The sequence below is a fragment of the Neocloeon triangulifer genome, unplaced genomic scaffold (assembly GCF_031216515.1).
Source record: "Neocloeon triangulifer isolate White Clay Creek 2 clone unplaced genomic scaffold, ASM3121651v1 ptg000008l, whole genome shotgun sequence".
Lineage (NCBI taxonomy): Eukaryota > Metazoa > Arthropoda > Insecta > Ephemeroptera > Baetidae > Neocloeon > Neocloeon triangulifer.
This window is the reverse complement of record NW_026775550.1, coordinates 1,729,782-1,748,699: the sequence shown is the minus strand read 5'-3', so window position 1 is coordinate 1,748,699 and position 18,918 is coordinate 1,729,782. Positions and strand designations below refer to the sequence as shown.

Below are 18,918 nucleotides of genomic sequence, written 5' to 3'. Positions count from 1 at the left end.
AATTTGCATGAATAATTTAATAATTCTGTCCTTTTTTTGCGTTAAAAAACAACTTTCCTCAATAACAGAGTGGAGAAAACAGGCTTGTAATAGAATAATTATTTCATTCAACGAGGAAAGATACCATTTTTTTTCATTCTTCAAAGTGTCCTTCTCTCAAACTTGAGGTTAGAACTCGATGCGCAAAGATCTATCATGATCTTAACTTTATTGAACCCTAAATGTAATTTTTATCTCCGTATTTTTTTCTTATAACTGTCTTTCGAAAATATATGGGAGGAAAAAGAAGAAACCAGCCTCAACAAATTTGGCAGTTTCCAACGCTGCACAATCGGTTTTGGACGATCTGCCAGGGCCGCGCGTTTCGGGCTCAGGGGTGCGCAATTTCAGATGCATATAAATTCCACCGATGAGCGCAGATAAGCCCTGCAAATTCCCCGAGTTTGAATGCATCGCGTCTCTCTCTTCCAGTGCATGAAAGTCGCTCTCTCACTTGAAGTATTGGCCGAGATATCCGCGTGCCAGCCTCTCAGCGCAGTGTGTGAATTGCATACCCCGGCTCCAGAATCCCGTGGTGACATAATCATTCCGAGCGCGCGCGTTCCGAGAGATGATATCTGTGCATTTCCACTTTTTGCCTCGGCAGAAGATAAAAGCTGGTGCAGCGCATTTTGAGATGCTCCGCTGGGACTCTGAAGACGCCGCGAACCCAGCGGGACTCCCATTCCGCTCGTTCACAAATGCATTCGATGGATTTATTCTCGCTGCACTTTTACGACACATTTTTAATGGCCTTCCCGCGCTGCTCTGTGAGAAAAAGACCGTTTTATATATTTCTGCTCTAATTATTAAAAGAGCGAACGAAGCCTCCTAGTCGCGTCAAATTAATGAGAACGGCACTAAAAGTCTTTTCCGAGCCGCGGGATTTATTTCGAGTCGTCATTAAAATCTGCCAAATGAATTACGACGTGGCTTTCATCGCCACACGATTGTGCAGTTGCAATTAACGTTTGACTTATGATCATAATTCTTAAAGAAAAAGAGAACAAGTCAGAAAGGTTTTATTTGAAAAAAAAAAGAAATTCAAATAAGAAATAATTTTAGGATATAAGTTTTTTTTCTGGAAAAGAAATGTTTTTTTTTTTCAATTCAATTTTAGAAATGGTTTGAGAATAATATTACGCGGTTTTATGTGAAATGAAATATGTTATCTATATTTTTGTTATCACAATAAATAGATAATTGTTTTTTTAACCTCTTAGGCTATTTTGGGAAAATTTAATGAAATTGAAAATAATTCCACAGTGAAACGCGTGATATTGTTATTGAAAAAGAAATTTTGTGTTTAACAAAGACAGCAATTTGAACGATGTAAAAAAAAATAAGACTACTTTTGGACCTCATCTGTCTTAAATTTATTTTATTTCACATAATTTGATGCCAACTTATGGTATATTTGTACACGTGATAACCCCTTCCCACAATCCCAATATTGATCGAAATTGAACAAAACTTTATCCAAATGCCCTACACTTTTATTCAAGATCAATATGAATTTAGGATCTATATTAATACATAACATAATCGTCGCAGAGCGAAAATCAAGAATTTAAGCCTACACAATATCAACTTAGGATCGAAAATTGAAATGCATGTGACATTTAATATTTTATTTTTTGATTTCTATTAATTAAATGTCAAGAGCAAAGAGCATAAAAAAATTGCATACATAATAAAATTAAATACTATTTTAATTTGCAAAAGAATAATTAAAAGAAGTAGAAAATAATTTTTATAACTCAATATTATAAATATAATTAAAAAATAATAACAAACAAATAAAATTAAGAATATAATAATTATATATTTATCTGTTTGTGTATTTAAAACTGTCAAGTTTATGGCAGTTTTTATTTAAAAATAATGTAGCAGAACAACATAATAATAATACTTTCATATTTTTCATTAGCTTCACTGCTAGTATTTTATAAAAACTTCAATTAATTTTGTCTTAACACATAGAATAAAAATATGTATTCACTTATCCAACTTTTCCAATTTATTCCAAAACAAACTGTTTTAAATATTTTGGACCTTCATTGGAAAATCAATAACATGTGTATCTGTTTATGCTGACATTCGACAATGCGATGTTTGCTCCCGAGAGTCGAAGTTCATTCCCTTATGGAGGAAAAAAATACACACACACCCTTAATAAAGTGCAACACAAACACACCGCAACTTTGCCAAAGTTTCTTCCCGCACCGAAATCAATTCATTTCAACGAAACAGGATTTTCCAGCTCGAAGCTAAGGCGCGATAAGCGCAACGGCAAATCAAGTTGCAAGCTGCGGCTACAATGGTCGACAAACTTTTGACTGTTGCCAAACAAACTTTTTTTTCACTCTCTCTCTCCTTTATTTTCGCCGCTCTCTCGACTTCCAACTTGTTGTATTGAAATTTTCATTCGCAGCCAGCAAGCGGAAAAAGTTAGCTCGGAGAAAGAATTTGATTGAATTGCCCCAGCTGTTTTTTCCCCTTTTCTTTCTTTCCGCTCTTAATTGAGAGGAGGCAAGAGGGCGGAACTCGTTTGTTCCTCGACGTAAATCACATTAATCGAGATTGATTTAATTAAAAAATAGCGTTCGCTGTTTTTCCCTTCGTCCGTCATGTTTATAAACTTTTTGTTCATCTCTGGAAAATCGAGCTACGTTCAATTATATATATAGGAAGATGCTTTCTCGGTTAGACAAAACCGAGTACGGCATGTTGACGTAATGTAATATGGCTGTCGTCAGAAATTTTATTTAGAGAATAAACAACGCGAGCAGAATATATTACGAAAAAAAAGCAGGCCACAAACATAAATTTCCGAGCGTCGCAACTTTTATCCGAGGCCGACGCGAAGGAAAGAAGAAAAGTACTCTTTTTAGACTACGCTCTTCTTTTGATACGGTTTCTTCCCGAAGAAAATGTGCGGCAGAGCAATAAGGCAATTTCGAAGATAGAGAAAGAGAGAGAAATAAATATTCGGTTTGTCTAAAACGTGCAGAGGTGACAGCGGTGGAATTGAAAATGCATTTTTAATGCTGGCGATTCATCATTCAAAAGTAAAAAATTAAAAAATGCTGTATTTTAAATGTACACAAATATTGATTTAATATCAATTTTTTAGAATATCAGTAATATTACATAATTTTTAATATTTATCTTTTTTTAAATTATTGAAAAAAACTTTTTCTTTAATTTTCAGGAGTCTGCAGCCATCTTCAACAAAATCCTCCAGCCCAGCAGCTCGTCCGTGTCCAGTGAGTACACAGCTTAATTATCATAATTTGCCTGCTTTGGATAAAATCATAAAATACATGTCCTTTTCAACAAAACTGTGATGCTTAATTGAGCACGCGTCGCTCGTAAACCGGCCACTGACTTTCGATACCGCCGCCGCCGAAATTATTTTAACTTTTAAAATTATTTCCTTGTGCTGGAGACACAATTCTTTGAGCGGTGCATTGTGCAAAGAATAAGTGTCGGTCAGATTGAGCAGCTGAAACGCGAGTCGCCGTGTTAAAATAACAAAAACAGAAAAGTTAAATAATGCGTTAATGTTGCAAATTAATCAGATAATGAGTTTATTTCTTCATTAGATGGCGAGAATTCACGAATTTAATTTGAAAAGGGAGTAAATTTTAATTTATTTTTCGAATCTTAACATATTAAAACAAATTTTGAATATTTAAACTTGTTAATAATATAAATGAAACTTTTTTACTAAATTTAAGAGTTCCAATTTAACAAAAGAGTTATTGAAGTTTGGAAGAGTTTCCAAGACTTTCTTATTAAATATTTTACTTAGGCAACTTGCTTGTTTTAATTAATTTAATTTACAATTATTTGGTGGAGATTTTTTAATAAAATAGTTAAATTCGCATCAGTCTTTAAAATTTAACTTTACATTAGTATGATAATTGAGACTCTTTCACCAGTTGAATAATTAATTAAACTCTGTACGTCATATTCTAAAAAAAACCAATATTTGCACCAAATTGTTTTTCAAAAGAATGAAAAATTTATTAGCAGATGTACAATTATAAAAAAAAGGCACTCTAGAATTTCCTGTTGTAATAATTTCACTGTAACAAAAAAAATCCCATCTCTGTGTGGTTGCACACGTGACAAATTAATACGAATTGCGCACACGCTTTTAATTTAAGCCACAAATTATAACCGTGAAAACAACGCTTTGGCCGCCGCACAAATGAGCTTTTAACGACGGAATTTAATTTCAAGAGCGACACCAATTTGCACGAGGGCGGGGAAAAATTGCGTGCAAATGTTCGTGTGTATGTTTCGGGCTCGACACAGCGAATCTGCCACGGAGCTTTGATTTCCCACGAGTAATTCGAGCTCGGCGCTGCAGCGCTGAACTGACGTGTGCGTGGCCATTATGCCATTTTCTTGTGTGTTTCGCGATGCCTTTTTTTGATGCGCGTAAATCAAACGCTCTCATTTGCGAGCTTGCAAAAAAATCCGACCTTAAATGGGAAAAAATGATATCGGACCCGTGTGTTGTATTTTCCCACAATACGGCCGTGTCTTCATAAACACAGATCACGCGGCGCGGCCACTGCAAAAACGAGCTGCTCTTTTTTTTCTCTCTCTCTGATATATAAAATTTTGCTGTTTAGGGCCTTTCATTTCCTCCCGGAGATAAAATCGATGCCTCTGGTTGCTGCTATTCGGTTACGTATGAGCCTTTTTCGCTCTCTCGCACATTCAGTTCCCACACACGCAGGTCGAGCTTCTCTTCCGAGGTCCTCCGGCAGCTTCATTTGTTGCACCAGACATTTTTATATGTTTTTGGTGTGTGGCCGAAAATCAGCACCTTAGTTGTGTACACGATCTTTAGAGCTCATCTTTCTTGACATCGAATTATGCTATTATTTTTGTTTCAAATTTAAACATCAGTTCCATGACTTATGACAATCTTTAATTAATATATTATCAATAATTTATTTTATGGTTTGCTTTCTTTGGCTATTTCAATTAAATTTTTTTTTTTTGCTAAACAAGTCAAAACAATGAAATAAAAATTGGTCGGGATAAAAATAGACAAAATAGATAATAATATCCAACTATACTCGCCGCACTGCAGCCTCAACTACGGGGAGAAAAATCAAGTTTGTTCATCATCATACTTTTTTTTTTAACAATTTTTGGAAAATAATTTGTTACACACAATTTTAACTATTTAATGCATTTACATAAAAGATAATATTCAACGGATTAAGAAATGAATTGTGAATAATGATGATTGTTAAGGAAAACCTGGTCCATCGGACCCGACTATGGATAAGTTATCAACTATTTTAATTAAAATCCATCTCTTGTTCATTTATTTATATTATAAAGAATGCGAAATTTTTATGTATTATTGGTTGTGCAGGTTGGAAAAAAAATGTGATTAAATTATATTAAATTAAAAACTTAAGTGAAAAAATAAATTTAAATATAATTATACATATAAATATCTTTAATTTAATGTAATGTAAATATTTTAATAAGCAAATTAGTATATACAGATGTAAAGCATTTAGCTGTCCAGATCCACTACAAATGGAGTATAAAGGCAAAAGTGTGAATATTAAAAACAGTTGCAAGCGGAAATTAAGTGTGATTAACTGGTTAACTTGAAATGTAAAATACTTTGGAATAATAGTTAATTAAAATTATTATCAAGATATTGTCGAATGAATTTTTTCACTCCGACTAACACCCAAAAACTTTTCACAAGTTATTCATTTTGGCAGTTAAAAATGAGTAACCGAAAGTTGACTTTTCAACAAGTTAAATGCGCGGATTTGTCATTTTCGAGTGTAAACGGAAACAGGTGTCACCACAGACGGAGCAAAAACGTCGCCGCAAAATTAATCCCGCAGTCACCGTGCGATGCATCATTATTCTCTCGCACAACTTGCGGCGGGTCAGGAGCACGGCAATCAAGCGAATAATTCAAACAGATTGGCTTTGCCCAGCCTACGAACACACAAACACACTCGCTGATTAATCCGCTTTCGGAGGCGCGCCCGGTCAAGCAAGCCGGAGATCCATCAGCGAGTAACATTCATTAAGAGCCGCCGTGGCGTGTCCAGCATAATCACCCCATTTACTTCGGCCGCAGCGTCAGGTGTCATGTATATCATCAAGCAAAATTCAAATTATGGGCGTGACGATTGGGCGGTCGCACGCACACTTCCGGGATGCTCGCGGGCATTTTAATTATTCGTCCCAGCTTTTTTACTCTTTTTTTTTTTTTTTTGGAGGGAAAACGCCCTCAGACGGTTGCAAGAGTGTTGTTTGGGAATTATGTAAATTCGCTGCATCCCACGCTACACTTGTTCTACATGGGAAACGAAACGAGACATGCAGACAGCGGCACGGCGTTTTAATTAATTTTTTGTGCGCCCCATTAATCTTGCGTGCGCGCGCGTGAATGGAATCGAGAGAGAATGAGAGAGACGAGGGGAAGCAACAAATTATTACTCCCGGAATAAAGAAAACTAACAAGGAAAAGTTGAAGTTTACAAAATTTAATTGAAACGAATGGCCTCGCTAAATCTTCTGGGTTATTGCACTAATCTGAGGTTCAGCAAAAGTGTTGCTGAAAGTGAGATTCCTGTTAAAAGTTTTTACTGAATGTTCAGTCTCAATAATAAAACTTTTTTTCAAACATTTCCTGATCATTTTAATAGAAAGTTTCATATACTGAACTCTAATTTGGATTTTACTGAAACAGAGGAAAAATTAGAGGAGCTAAAAAATTAAAATTATAGAAAAACTTTCTTATTTTTTAGCGTGATTGCGATCAAAATAATGGAAAACTTTGCCAAAATGCGTATAAACTCATCATAATTGTAAATAATAGCAATTAAAAAATAAAAAATTTTATAGATGCCATGGGTGGTTTGGTGAGGAAGTTAAAAAATGTAGAGCAATTATGGAATATTGATGCTGTGCACGGGGATTTTTTTCCTTAATTTTCTTCCCCACATAATATTTTTCAAGTTTGCCAAGGTATCATTACAAAATTATGGCAAAATTTTATAATAAAATAGACAAATGTAGTACAAATAAATTTTCTTCATCACAATAGATGCATAAAGACAAAAAAAAATAATTCAAATAAGCAGAGAATTGAATATTGTACGTTATTTCAGGTCATTTATTTAGTAAAAGATATCAAAGCATGATTTCACTAGCCAACGCTTTTAAATGAAATAATAAATAATCCATTTTAAATAATTTCCTTAAGAATGAATCAATATTAATCGCAATGATTCTAATTTTAATTTTCATTTCAAACGAATGTAAATGCTCGAGAAAATAAAATTACATTACAGAGGAAATAAATCACATAAAACAATGTATTTAGAAATTTAAGACCTTCTTTTGAGAGAGAGAATCTTTTTATTTAGTAACGTAAATTGCGAACAAGAAAAGGTTTAAAATTCCTCAAGTAATTCCATTTTTCTTCTGCCAGCTGCGGGGTTTTTAATGCAGGCCTGCCCGCTTTCTCCGCCGAGAGTAAATTTTGAATGGAGTTGGGGAAAAAGTGCCGAAATTTTAATTAAAGCTTTCAGGCTGCGGAAGAGAACGAGCGGGGGGTCCACTTTAAGGCGAAACGCCACCTTGGCGAGTTTTTCCTCGCAGCGCATCCGGCTCTGCTTCTCTTCTTTTTTTACGCCGGAGTAAAAAGTGAGAAAGTGGCGGGCGCGCGCGAGGGTTGTTTTACAGAATGTGCACGGCCGCTCGCCCGCCCAACCCGGAGCAATTATACGCAAGTGAAACGAACACACACAAAAGGCATGTTTATCGCCTTGATTTAACAACACGGCAGCGTGTTTTGCGCCGCCGACCGGTGCACTACGATTTAATCCGCGCACTTTAATTTTATTCCGAACTATAAAGGGCCTCGCCGGTGGAACGGCAAACCATCACCGGCGCTTAACTTTTAGTGCCTTTCATAAAGCTGCTGCGAATCTTTAATCTCGCGCCTCCGCCTTGCCTACTTTCTTTGGCAACGCGTTTCCGGATGACGAGACACGCCGCTCTCTCTCAAGGCAATTAAATCTCGCTCGCTCGCTGCCTTGTCTTGTCTAAGCTACTCCGCAATATTAACGACACACAAGCCTTTCCTCCCTTTTGTGACGAGAACATTTTCAATTAGGCATACGTGAAGAGCTCCCTTTCAGGAATTAGAATTGGCGACGTACAAAGTGAAAAGCGAAATGTTACAATTATAGGTAGAGTTTTGTTGTTTCTCGTTTTGGTAGTGAGAAATAGAAGAGTTTAAGCTTTACCAAACTCTTTATATTTTGCAGAAGGCCGCACTTTTATGAAAAGAGTAAATAAGTTTTTTATTTTTCAATTTTTAGATAAATCCATCAATTTTTGAATTAACTGATGTAAATTTTGCTTATTTATTTTGTATACATACAACCGTCTTGATTTTTGAAAAATAAACATAGTGTAAATTTGTTTATACATAAACAAATATGATGATTTAAATTTAAATAAACTTATACTCTTCTGCTAATTTTATAATTTATTTACATATTTTACTCAATTTTTTCATTTATTATAAAATTTAAAAATTAAATTGTTTAGTGTATTATTTTTTTTAACAATAGCTAGAATAAATTTTGTCTTGTATTATCCCATAATGTTAATATAAATTTATTAAAAATAATTTCTACAAGACCTTAAGTTGGATCATTAATCACAGTTAATTACTAAGGCTAACCAGTTGTTCAGTTCTTTTCTCATCAGTCAAATTTGTCTTATTATTTTAATTTATAAAACATAAATTTTAAATTATACAAGTTCATAATTAAAATCATCACACATCGCATTTATCAAAATAATATTCAACAAATTAGATGAAAGGTTGGAGAACTCTTGAGTTATATCTTGACAGAAAAAGAATTAATAATTATGAAGCTATGTTAATGACATTCCAAATCCAAATTATTATTCGTGTTTTGAAGGACATTGGATTCAATAATTTTTTTCTGAAAGTTGAATCAGTGGAAAATTAGCATTAACCAAGATGAGACTTACAATCTATGTGATTGAAATCCGATTTTGAGGAAAGAAATGCAATTTTCCATACTCTTGAGGACTCCTCATCTGGAACGATTATTTACATTTTCCAATTTACCCGAAAACGCTGACTTAGAAAGTAGTAAAAATTTTTCAATAACTTGCATCATAATCGGGAGCTTCACTTTGAGCGCAGAAATGAAATAGTTATTTTGTGTATAAAGAGTAGAATTCATTTCACCAAAGTGAAATCTGTATCTTCTCTTTCAACCGCGCTCAGTCAGTTCTTTCTTCTCAGGTCGTTTTTACACTTGACTTAATTTTTCATTATTTCCACTTAAAAAAGAGAAAAAAAGATGACGTTTCTGGCTGAGGTGGTCCGGATTGCTTCCTTCCTCGTCGAGAGAGACAGTCAGACGACGGGCAAATAATTGGCCCGGAGCAGCAGCGAAAGAAAGAGAGCAACATTGTGTCGTGTGCGGTCTCATTCCGAGCAGGGGAGGATGCAATTCGCCATCACGGTATCGTGCGGCACCGGCCAATCTTGTCCCTCTCATGCTGCGACAAAGATGCTTTTTGCTCCTTTTGGCTACTGATTCTTTCTTTGCGCGAGACCAGAGATAGAAATATGTCCACTTCAATTATCTGCTCGTCGTGTGCTCCAGTCAAGGGTCCGTCCGTCATTGATCATTGAATCGCGTGTATCGGTCTCCGGACAAATTGCTCAATCGATGCTATTCACAGATATGAAACGAATCAACCGCGCGTGGTTTGAGAAATAAGAAGAGATCCAACCACTCATATCTGTTTTGCCGTAGTCAGCATCAATGTAAAATGATTGGCCTTTCAGTACTTCGATCGGACTAAAAATAAAAATAAAACGTTCAATTTTTATTTAAGTAAGTTCTTTGTTCCTGAACAACAACAATAATGACAATGATTCGATCTGATATTTTTCAATTGAAAGTGAAATAGACACCAATAAATTCTTGTAATTGGACTTTGATATTGTAAGAAATTTTTTGTCGGAGATTTTTTAACGCAATTGTTTAAAAATCTCTATTTTTTTTCTCTGAAACGATGTACATTAAACTTTCAGTGTTGCCAAAAAGTCGAAAAACTTTTTTTCCCGTCCACAAAATAGTTAGTTTCACATCCATACACGTTCCTTCCGCGGCACTGCGACTATTGTTTGTGTGTAATCAATGGAAATGTGGAACGGAATGGTGATAAAAATTGAATAAAAAAAATGCAATATTCTGAATGATCGGGACTTTGGAATACTAATATAATTTAATCAAATTAAATCTGTTAATTTTTGTACAATATATTATACTTGTAATGGTGCAAATATTCAATAATTTATTTTCAAATTTTAGCTTGAGGCTATTTTTGCGCATAAACTGTCAGAATATAAAATTAAAATTTGATTTAATTTAAAGTTTATGTGCTTACAATTGCCTTTATTAAAATAATTTGTTTTTATATATTTTTTTATTAGCAATATTATGTATTTTTTTTTTTATGTTTTAATGTAACACATTATATATTATTTTAGATATTTTATAAGCATGTATTTCTGATAATGAAAATAATGACAAACAAATTAGATGAAAAAATATTTTATAGTTTACATGCATCAATTTTGTATCGCGGAACAAATTTAACAAAAAATTATCATTAATTTTCTTTTCAAGTGGTCTTCACACTAGTATTTTACTTCAATGATTGTTTGAGAAAGAAATATTGAAGTTAATGAAAAGTAGCTAATAAAATATAAAAAAATTTGAATGAAAAATGAAAATAACCAACTAAAAAATAAAATTATATAAAAAAAGATACTTATTTCCTCGTTATTTGCTTTTGTGCCGATCGACTTTTATTTACTTGAATTATGTTCTTGAAATCAGAGGTAATTTTCTTTCATACAAAATAAAATTCATCGCTCAAATGTAACGCAAATATTAATTTAACGCTCGAGACCTTCCCCGACATCAACGCTGATCCGGGCCGTGAGCAATAATTGCGATCGGCGAGGGCGGAAAACTGGGGCATAATATTACCCTCTCTCTCTCTTGAGATGGTCTGCGACAAGAGGTCTATATTCTCTATATTCGGAACCCACTTTTTGTCTGCCCAGCTCACTGAGCTGCGAATGATCACGTCAAGGAGTTGGAACGAGAACCCCTTTGGAGCTGCAATTTGGTTACACATCGCCTCGTAAGCAGAACCACTGCTGATTTCTTTCTGATTCGGCCTGGCCTTGTGGGAAATAATAACTCAAAGCGACTGCCAATACTCGACGGCAATAAAAGTGATTTACGCTTCGCACCCGATTTATATACGAAACTATTATTTTTTCGCTCTGTTATCATCACTACGATTGTGGTGGCAATTTGGTCTATTAAAAAATTATCGCGCTTATCAGCAGGCAATTTCGCGCGAGGGTGATATGAAGTGTGACAAACAAAATGATGGACTCACCCCTGCTGGCTGCGCAAGAACATCCTCTGCGTGTTTCTCTCCGTATATTGGCACTAGTCCATATTATTATATCCGATCTCAAGTCAGTGTAGTTGGTTGCTTTCTCTGGCAGGCTCACCGACCAACTGCAAAAAAAAATAAAAACGCGCAAAGATATAAAATTACCATCAACTGGCGCATATACATAATTAGGCTCAGAGTTAGAGATAAATTGCGGACAATGATAAAAATGATTTTGTCACCAATTTTGGCACAGCGAAGAAAAGGAAAAAATAATTGTATAAACCAAAATAACAGCTGAAAATTCACTTATTTGCTTCACAAAATCGGTTTAAATTTAAAAATATAGGGTATCATAATTCATAAGTAATAAAATTAATTTATTTCTTTAATGTTGTCTAGTAATTGTAAATTTAAAATACAAAGTGAAAACACCGAGAGAAAGAAAAAATGGAAAAATAAACTAAAATCTAAGTTAGTATGTTCATATATATGTCAATACATTAATTACGAGTCCATATTACAATTAAATTTACAGTATTTAAGAAATGGGAAATTATATCTATCCTTTTAATCGATTTTTCGAGAAAGAAAAACTAAAATTTAATTAAAAAAGTTAGGATATTATGGAATTTATCAGAAGAAATTCGTAACTAAAAAAAAAAGCAAATTTTGCAAAAAAAAAAAAAACCTATTTGAGTAAATCAATTACTCATTTTCACTTAAAATTAGAGCTTTTCCCTTTTAATTAAATTATTTTATTTTAAAACATATAATTTTCACTAAAATCACTACCCAATCTAAATAATGTATCAAGAAAAAGCAGCCCAAAAAGAAATTAAGAATCATTTCTAGTATTTACAAAAACTGCTTTTTAATAAAAAATTTCAACCATGCTTTATTGTCAGAGCTAATTTCCACAAAAAGTTACTATATCTACAATCGCAAATACATGATTAGGCCCTATATTGAAGTTAAAGATAAATTTCAGGCACTGATGTAAAAATGACAATGTCGCCAATTTTGGCACAGCATATTATTTTCTCCGGCGACGAAAAGGCAGTTTCACGTCCTCAGGAAAAAAGAAGCAAATGGAATATACCAAAAAGACAAACGCGTCTGCCCAACCGACACCAGGCTGCTTTCCTTCTCAGTCGAAATAAATATAAATTCTTGTTCTTTTGCTGACTGAGAGAAAGAGCGAGACTTTTACGCGGAGCACTCGGAATGATTCGCGATTGCATTAGGAGCAGTTTTTTATACTCCATCCGGTGGAACGAGGTTGCTGCCGCTGCTTCATCGATTTCTCTCATCTTCACCCGACAGATAAACATAAAAAAATTTTGTGGCTTTTTTATATGCAAATGTGCCTGCGAGTGTTTACATTCGATTTTCCACTCGCGCTCTCCCTCCAAATGAATTCAATGCTTTTGCGAATGAATTTGCCACAGGATTGCCTCCGAAATTTGGATTAATAAAATATTCGTTTGACGGTGGTATCTGGCGAAAGCATACCTCGCGAAACTTTCACTCACATGCACAGATGATGAAGCCCGGATGAAATCTTATTAAGCCTCGACGAATGGAGTTTTGTTTGATTATCATCAAATCCCAGAATATGCAAAATTTTGGGTCTTTCCAATACAATTTCTCTTTAAATTTGAAAAAAGATATTTACATAAAATAAACATGCATAAAATAACATAAAATTAAAAAAAAAAAAATAAAGAGGAATTTAAATTTCAAAACTCTTGAATTATGATTTTTTTTTCTCTGCAGATTTCTATAGATTATAATGGCAGCTTTTTTAAATTTTATTTTGCTGCTAAAATTGCTCATTATTTGAATTTTGTCGTGAAATTTATTAAACTTTAAAATTTTTAAATTAATTAGTTATCTAATTATTGAAATTGATATAAATAATTAATTCTGGATTAATTTTGTGTTACTTTTACGTTATGCGATGAAATTTTCAATCAATTAATTCTGTTATTCTGGGTTCATAGGATTCCAAAATCACACCATTTTATCTATTTAGGTCAAAAGTAAACTGACGAAGAGATTTATACCATTTGAATAGAGTCTGGCTGATTTCAACTTGGGAGTTTAGATCGCATTCTCGATTGCATTTCTTTTCAGCAACTCCGGAACAACCACAAAAGCCTTCAACTGAACGCGCGTTTTTAGCTGAAAGAGGAAAATAATAGCCCGACGGAGAGTGCCAATGCTTGAGAGTGTGACCGTAAAGTAAGTTGCGTTTTGATTCGGGCCAAAAAAGCCAAGCGAGTAATTTTTGCCTCAATTATGAGCCGTGCACATAAGTGAGGGCGGGGCTGCAATTGCGAGAGTAATCCCGTCGGCCGGGCATTAGCGAGCTCTGTCGTCTCATTTCCTTAAGCCCGGCGCTAAAAGGCAGCGAGCGAGCGAGCGAGCCCGGCAGCTTCCGAGAGCGTATTTGCGTTTCTAATTTCTGGGCGAATGCATAAACAAGGTCAGTCTAGCTGCGAAACGGGCGTCTCATTTAGCCAGCTGGTAATTCGGGGGCGAAACACCCTCCAGCGAAAATATTAGCTTAGGAATGTCCGCTGAGTAAGATAAATGTTTGCGTTTCGGCTTTGGAATTTTTCGCGCCGCCGTAATTTACGGCCGGGCACTCCCGCCGGTGCCATAAATATGCACGTGTGTGTGCATCGGTGCTGTTTTCCCGTTCGAAGCAAAATTTAATATCGCCTCGTTGGGGTTGTAACGAGATTAGGGTTAATTGAGCAGAATCGACACGGGATTGTTGCGCGGGATTACACGGCGGCGTCGACGGCGAAATTGAATGAGACGTTCCTCTCGAGAATCACATTATTTTCCGAGTATGCAACCGGCTCGTTACGTTTGACGAGCGGGTTGCCTGCATATTTTCACGGCGGCTGATTACCATGGAGATTGCTATCTGCATGCATAATCGCGAGCGTTCGCTGCACTTTGCGAGCGCCGTTTTACGGCGGCGGGTGAAAAATGATTCCCGTAGCCATGCAAATCGTTCCGGGAATTATTAACATGTAAAACGTGTGAACTTTGTGGGAGTTCGTAAGTAGTGCTGCTTACAACCGACGCTGCATAATGTATGATGAGTGGTTGAAATGCGAATTGCGTATAAAATTATCTTTTTTTTTAATTACTCCATTATTTTTCAGAATTTTTACATATCATACGCAATTAGGCATTTCCTCAGCGCTTAATTGTACTGCATTTTTACAAAACGCTGCTCTAATAAAGAACCACAACGCAGGAGTCTACGAAGAGAAAATTTTCATGAGATGTCAGTCACTAATTTCAATTCTCTAGATTAGCTGGTTTATTAGGCCACATTATTCTCCTCTTTCTATTCTTTTTACACACAAAAAACAATATATTTTAGTTCATTTAAATTTCTCTAGAAAAGATCCTGAAATATAAATAAATAAAGGGGTTTTATTTTAAATTATTCTTTCACGATTTGTATCATTAGAAAATAACAAGCGTATTTTCTTATTGACTTTTATTTAATTAAACTTCAAAAAAAGGAAAGAATATTTAGAGCTTTGTTTTGTAATATTAAAGCACTTTAATGTAACTTTTAATTGCAATTTATTTCAATTTACATTCAATTAATAACCATAATAATTTAGATTGAATTGATACAGTTGTATGTATAAATCCATCATTTCGTTATCTACTTTGAATAATTATCGCCGGAAGAAAAACTGGTTCTCATTTCTTTGATTTATAAGTTTCAATCTGTCTAGCTTCCTTCCATTTCCCAAGATAATTTTACCAGCAAGTTTGCGATTAACCCATTGAGTCTCTTTTAAAATCACTGTTATAATATTATTATTTCTTATTTTATTATTTTCGCCGCCAACTTATAAATACCTGTCAGCTTTACATAGTCCTGAGCGATATGAGCCAGCTAAGGCAGAGTTGGTTGAAACTAAACTCAAAGTGGTTGCGCGATTGCGACTCGAATGAGAGAAGAGAGTCTTTCTTCTCTCCGTCTACCTTCCGCCGGCAATTCTCTCGCACGGCGCTCCCCTTTTATATTGTTATCAAAATTTGCATGAGGGAAACTTTTCGTCTGTTTCTCTCATCCCGCGCTGAAGATATCGCATTATTATTCCCTTGTATTATAAAATGAATTATGAAACATAAAGCTGCCGCTGCGGGAGACGGGCAAAGTTTTTGATTTTTATTTAACCTCTGCTTATGTCATGTTTGCATAAAAGTTTTTCTTTCCACGGCGGAGAGAAAAGCAGCAGATTTGGAGAAAAAGACGAAAAAATCCGAGCCAAAAACACAAAGTGAATGTTAAAACAGGACTGACAAAAAATAATCAATGTAACTTTTTTTGGTATACGAGATAAAAACAAGGGCGGTAAATCTTTTTCTCCCCTTTGATCACTTCTCTTGCACCGCCACTTCTTCTTGGGGCGGCGGACAAAAATTGCGGTCCAAAGGGGAAACAGGCTGGGCCGCATCGCCTCTCTTTTCTCCGCTCTGTCATCAATATTTCATGGCAAATATAAAGAGATGCGATAAAAAGAGTCTGGCCATAGAGTATAGCAGAAAGGACAAGTTGGTCCAATGGAGGCATTTTGGCGGCTCTCAATGGAGATGCGGGCTGGTGCTTTTGAATATCAACTAGACCAAGGGTCAGCGGAAGCAAGCACCGATCTTTCGAGCGTTCGGCGCTGGCGGGGGGTCTCGCCGAAAATAACTTCTTACTCGGGCCCAAGCTCCACCTGAGCCCTGCCGCCGTCCGTCGAGTCGATTTGTCAACCCGTGTGACGCTTTCAACCAGATTCCGCGTCAAATATTAAACACCACAAGCCGTTGTATTAGCGTTATGAACCCGGCAACGAGTCCCAGGGGTGGACGAAGAATACGGACACCGAAGTTGCTCACTGAAGCTCATCCATTTATAACACGTCGCATTTTCGTCTTTGATTATAAGGGTTGCTGGCGACAGGACCGTCAATATTAAATTTAATTAGAAATTCAGGCGGTATATTTAATAAATATTTAAATACATAACTAAGATTTACTAATTTATAAATTTAGAATAAAATTTTAAAGCTTTAATTTATAGTTTTTAAATTATTTATTTGTTTTTATTTATTTATTATTTTACTCTTTCTGTTTATTTTTTTACTGAAATTGAATTTGTACTTATCAATCAATATCTTTAAAAAAAGCAAGATTCACGGTACGTAATTTTGATCAATTTTAATGTAATATTATTATTTAACCCGTTCAACGAATATCAACAATAATTATTACAATTACACAATTATTCTTGCTGTTTTATGTTTTCAGTTCCGGCATAGTTTTTGGTAAATTATTATTAATAGATAAAGCAATATTTTAAATCATTATTAACTTCAAAAATCTGTTTGAATATTTAATAACATTATTCATGGACAAAATCAAAGCCATCTGAATCTAACTTTGGCGAATAAGATATTTTTGATCTTCAGGACTTTAGGCAAACCTAAAACAAAAGTGGTGCCCTTTTGCCCAATAATTCAAAGTTTCTTGTACAAAAAAATAAAACAAAATATTGAATATATGGCGGAGTAAACAAGTGTTTAGAGACTCTCCGGGAAAAATCTTCAATGCACTTCGCTTTGAACAAATTTTTAAACAAAAATATATATTTTCTTGAGATTTAAAAACAATTTGTGCTTGAAAACTTCATGAAATGTGCATCGTTTCATTATCATTTGCTGTACTCTTTGCTGTGTGAAAAAAATCGATTTTTCTTTCACTACTTTTCAATAAAAATTTAATTGATTTATTGTTCTTGTCAATAGCCTTTCTCATAGTAAAAGTTATTTTAAAAGCTGCAGCTGTTTTTCCGGCGAGTTTGGCACTTAGGAAACCACAAGGTGGAAAAGTCCCAGATTATAAAGCCGATCACGCACGACGCTTCCGTACGAATTTCAGACAGCAAAAATAATACTAAGTGAGTGGGTTTTGAGATCGCCCTGGGCGCCCCGGCTCTTAAGTGGAAAGTGCTGTCGGCTAAGCCTCTCCGACTGAGTCGGAAAAGGCCTCTTCTTTCCTCTGAGCGAGCACAATCGCACCGGGGCCCAAACTCAGGTGGCTCTCTGCTGATTAGGTTATTCCACCCTGCGTGCCATTTTCGTAGTCTGGCCCGCTCGATGGCGCCCCCGTTGCTTTCATCATTATTAAAACGCATAAACAACATTAACGTCTCGGGCTGCTTGTTTATGCTCCGCAAATATATTCTTGCGACTTCCTCATAAGTTTTAACAGGGTTACACGGCCTATGTATCCAGCCCCGAACGCTTTTTGATGTGATTTTTATTGCGTCCGTCCCCGCTTCCTCATTATTATTATTATAACATTGTGGCGAGTTGAAATGCTGCGAGCATCGCAGTCAGGGGATCAAACTCTTACAGAAACTTTGCAAGGCTGACAATTAAGAACGGTTTCTTTTATTGAAAAACTTTTTATATGCGCTTATATTGTGCCTGGTTGCTTAAGGGATCGTGGAACTTCAGAAGATGAACGGAGAAATTTTCAAACGACTAAGCCGCGCTTGTAAAAAAGGATCAGGAGGGCGACAGAAATTGCGATTTATAAATGATTGCTCACTAATTGTAAGTTTGTAAGTTTTACAAAATAATTAAAATTGTGTTTAATATTATTTATATTTTCTAATTTTGAAACTCTATATAAAACAGATTATAGTTTTAGCAAATTTTACATTTAAATAATTTATATTTTAAACGATATTAAAACTAAATTAATAACAATAATTTATTAAAAAATATGTAAAACATTAATGTGTGTTATGCACCAATTGAAAATTTAAAAAAAAAATTATAAATTAACCTTAATTTCCAATATTATTCTCAATATTAGCTACAAAACTGAACATAGTAGGTGTCTTCTTTTTTTTTATTATACATTGGTTTTATTATTTCATTACAATCCCAGCCAATTTTTGAGGAAATGATCAGCTGGCACTTATCAGACTAATAGCTTCAAATTAGCAGTATTTTTTTGTACTTAAACAGACATTTTACTGCTTTTTTCAAAATGTTTAATTTGTTTTATCATCTATTTTTTTATTTTACTTATTGCCAGTGTGTACTGCTAAAATTATACTTTTGAAATTTAATGTGCCTTTATCCCGAGCAAATGAAAATATTAACTTGTGAAAGCAATTTTAACTGTTATAAAGTAAAATAAACAATATATTAATTTTGCATTGTTGCAGTAGCACTCATTATAATAAAATCATAATTCTCCATTGTTGCATTTCCCCGAAACTGT

General features: G+C 34.8%; 2 protein-coding genes across 3 annotated transcripts in view; one reads left to right on the top strand and one right to left on the bottom strand.

Moving 5' to 3' along the window:
* LOC132194536 (nucleolar and coiled-body phosphoprotein 1) overlaps positions 1-18,918 on the top strand; it is a 123,561-nt gene that overhangs the window by 37,374 nt on the left and 67,269 nt on the right. The window contains exon 2 of the mRNA XM_059615856.1: positions 3,254-3,308. The gene's annotated coding sequence lies outside the window, so the exon portion shown is untranslated. The remainder of the gene's footprint in view (positions 1-3,253; positions 3,309-18,918) is intronic.
* LOC132194538 (uncharacterized) overlaps positions 1-18,918 on the bottom strand; it is a 100,644-nt gene that overhangs the window by 43,845 nt on the left and 37,881 nt on the right. For both annotated transcript variants that reach the window (XM_059615858.1, XM_059615859.1), the window contains exon 3: positions 11,587-11,711. The gene's annotated coding sequence lies outside the window, so the exon portion shown is untranslated. The remainder of the gene's footprint in view (positions 1-11,586; positions 11,712-18,918) is intronic.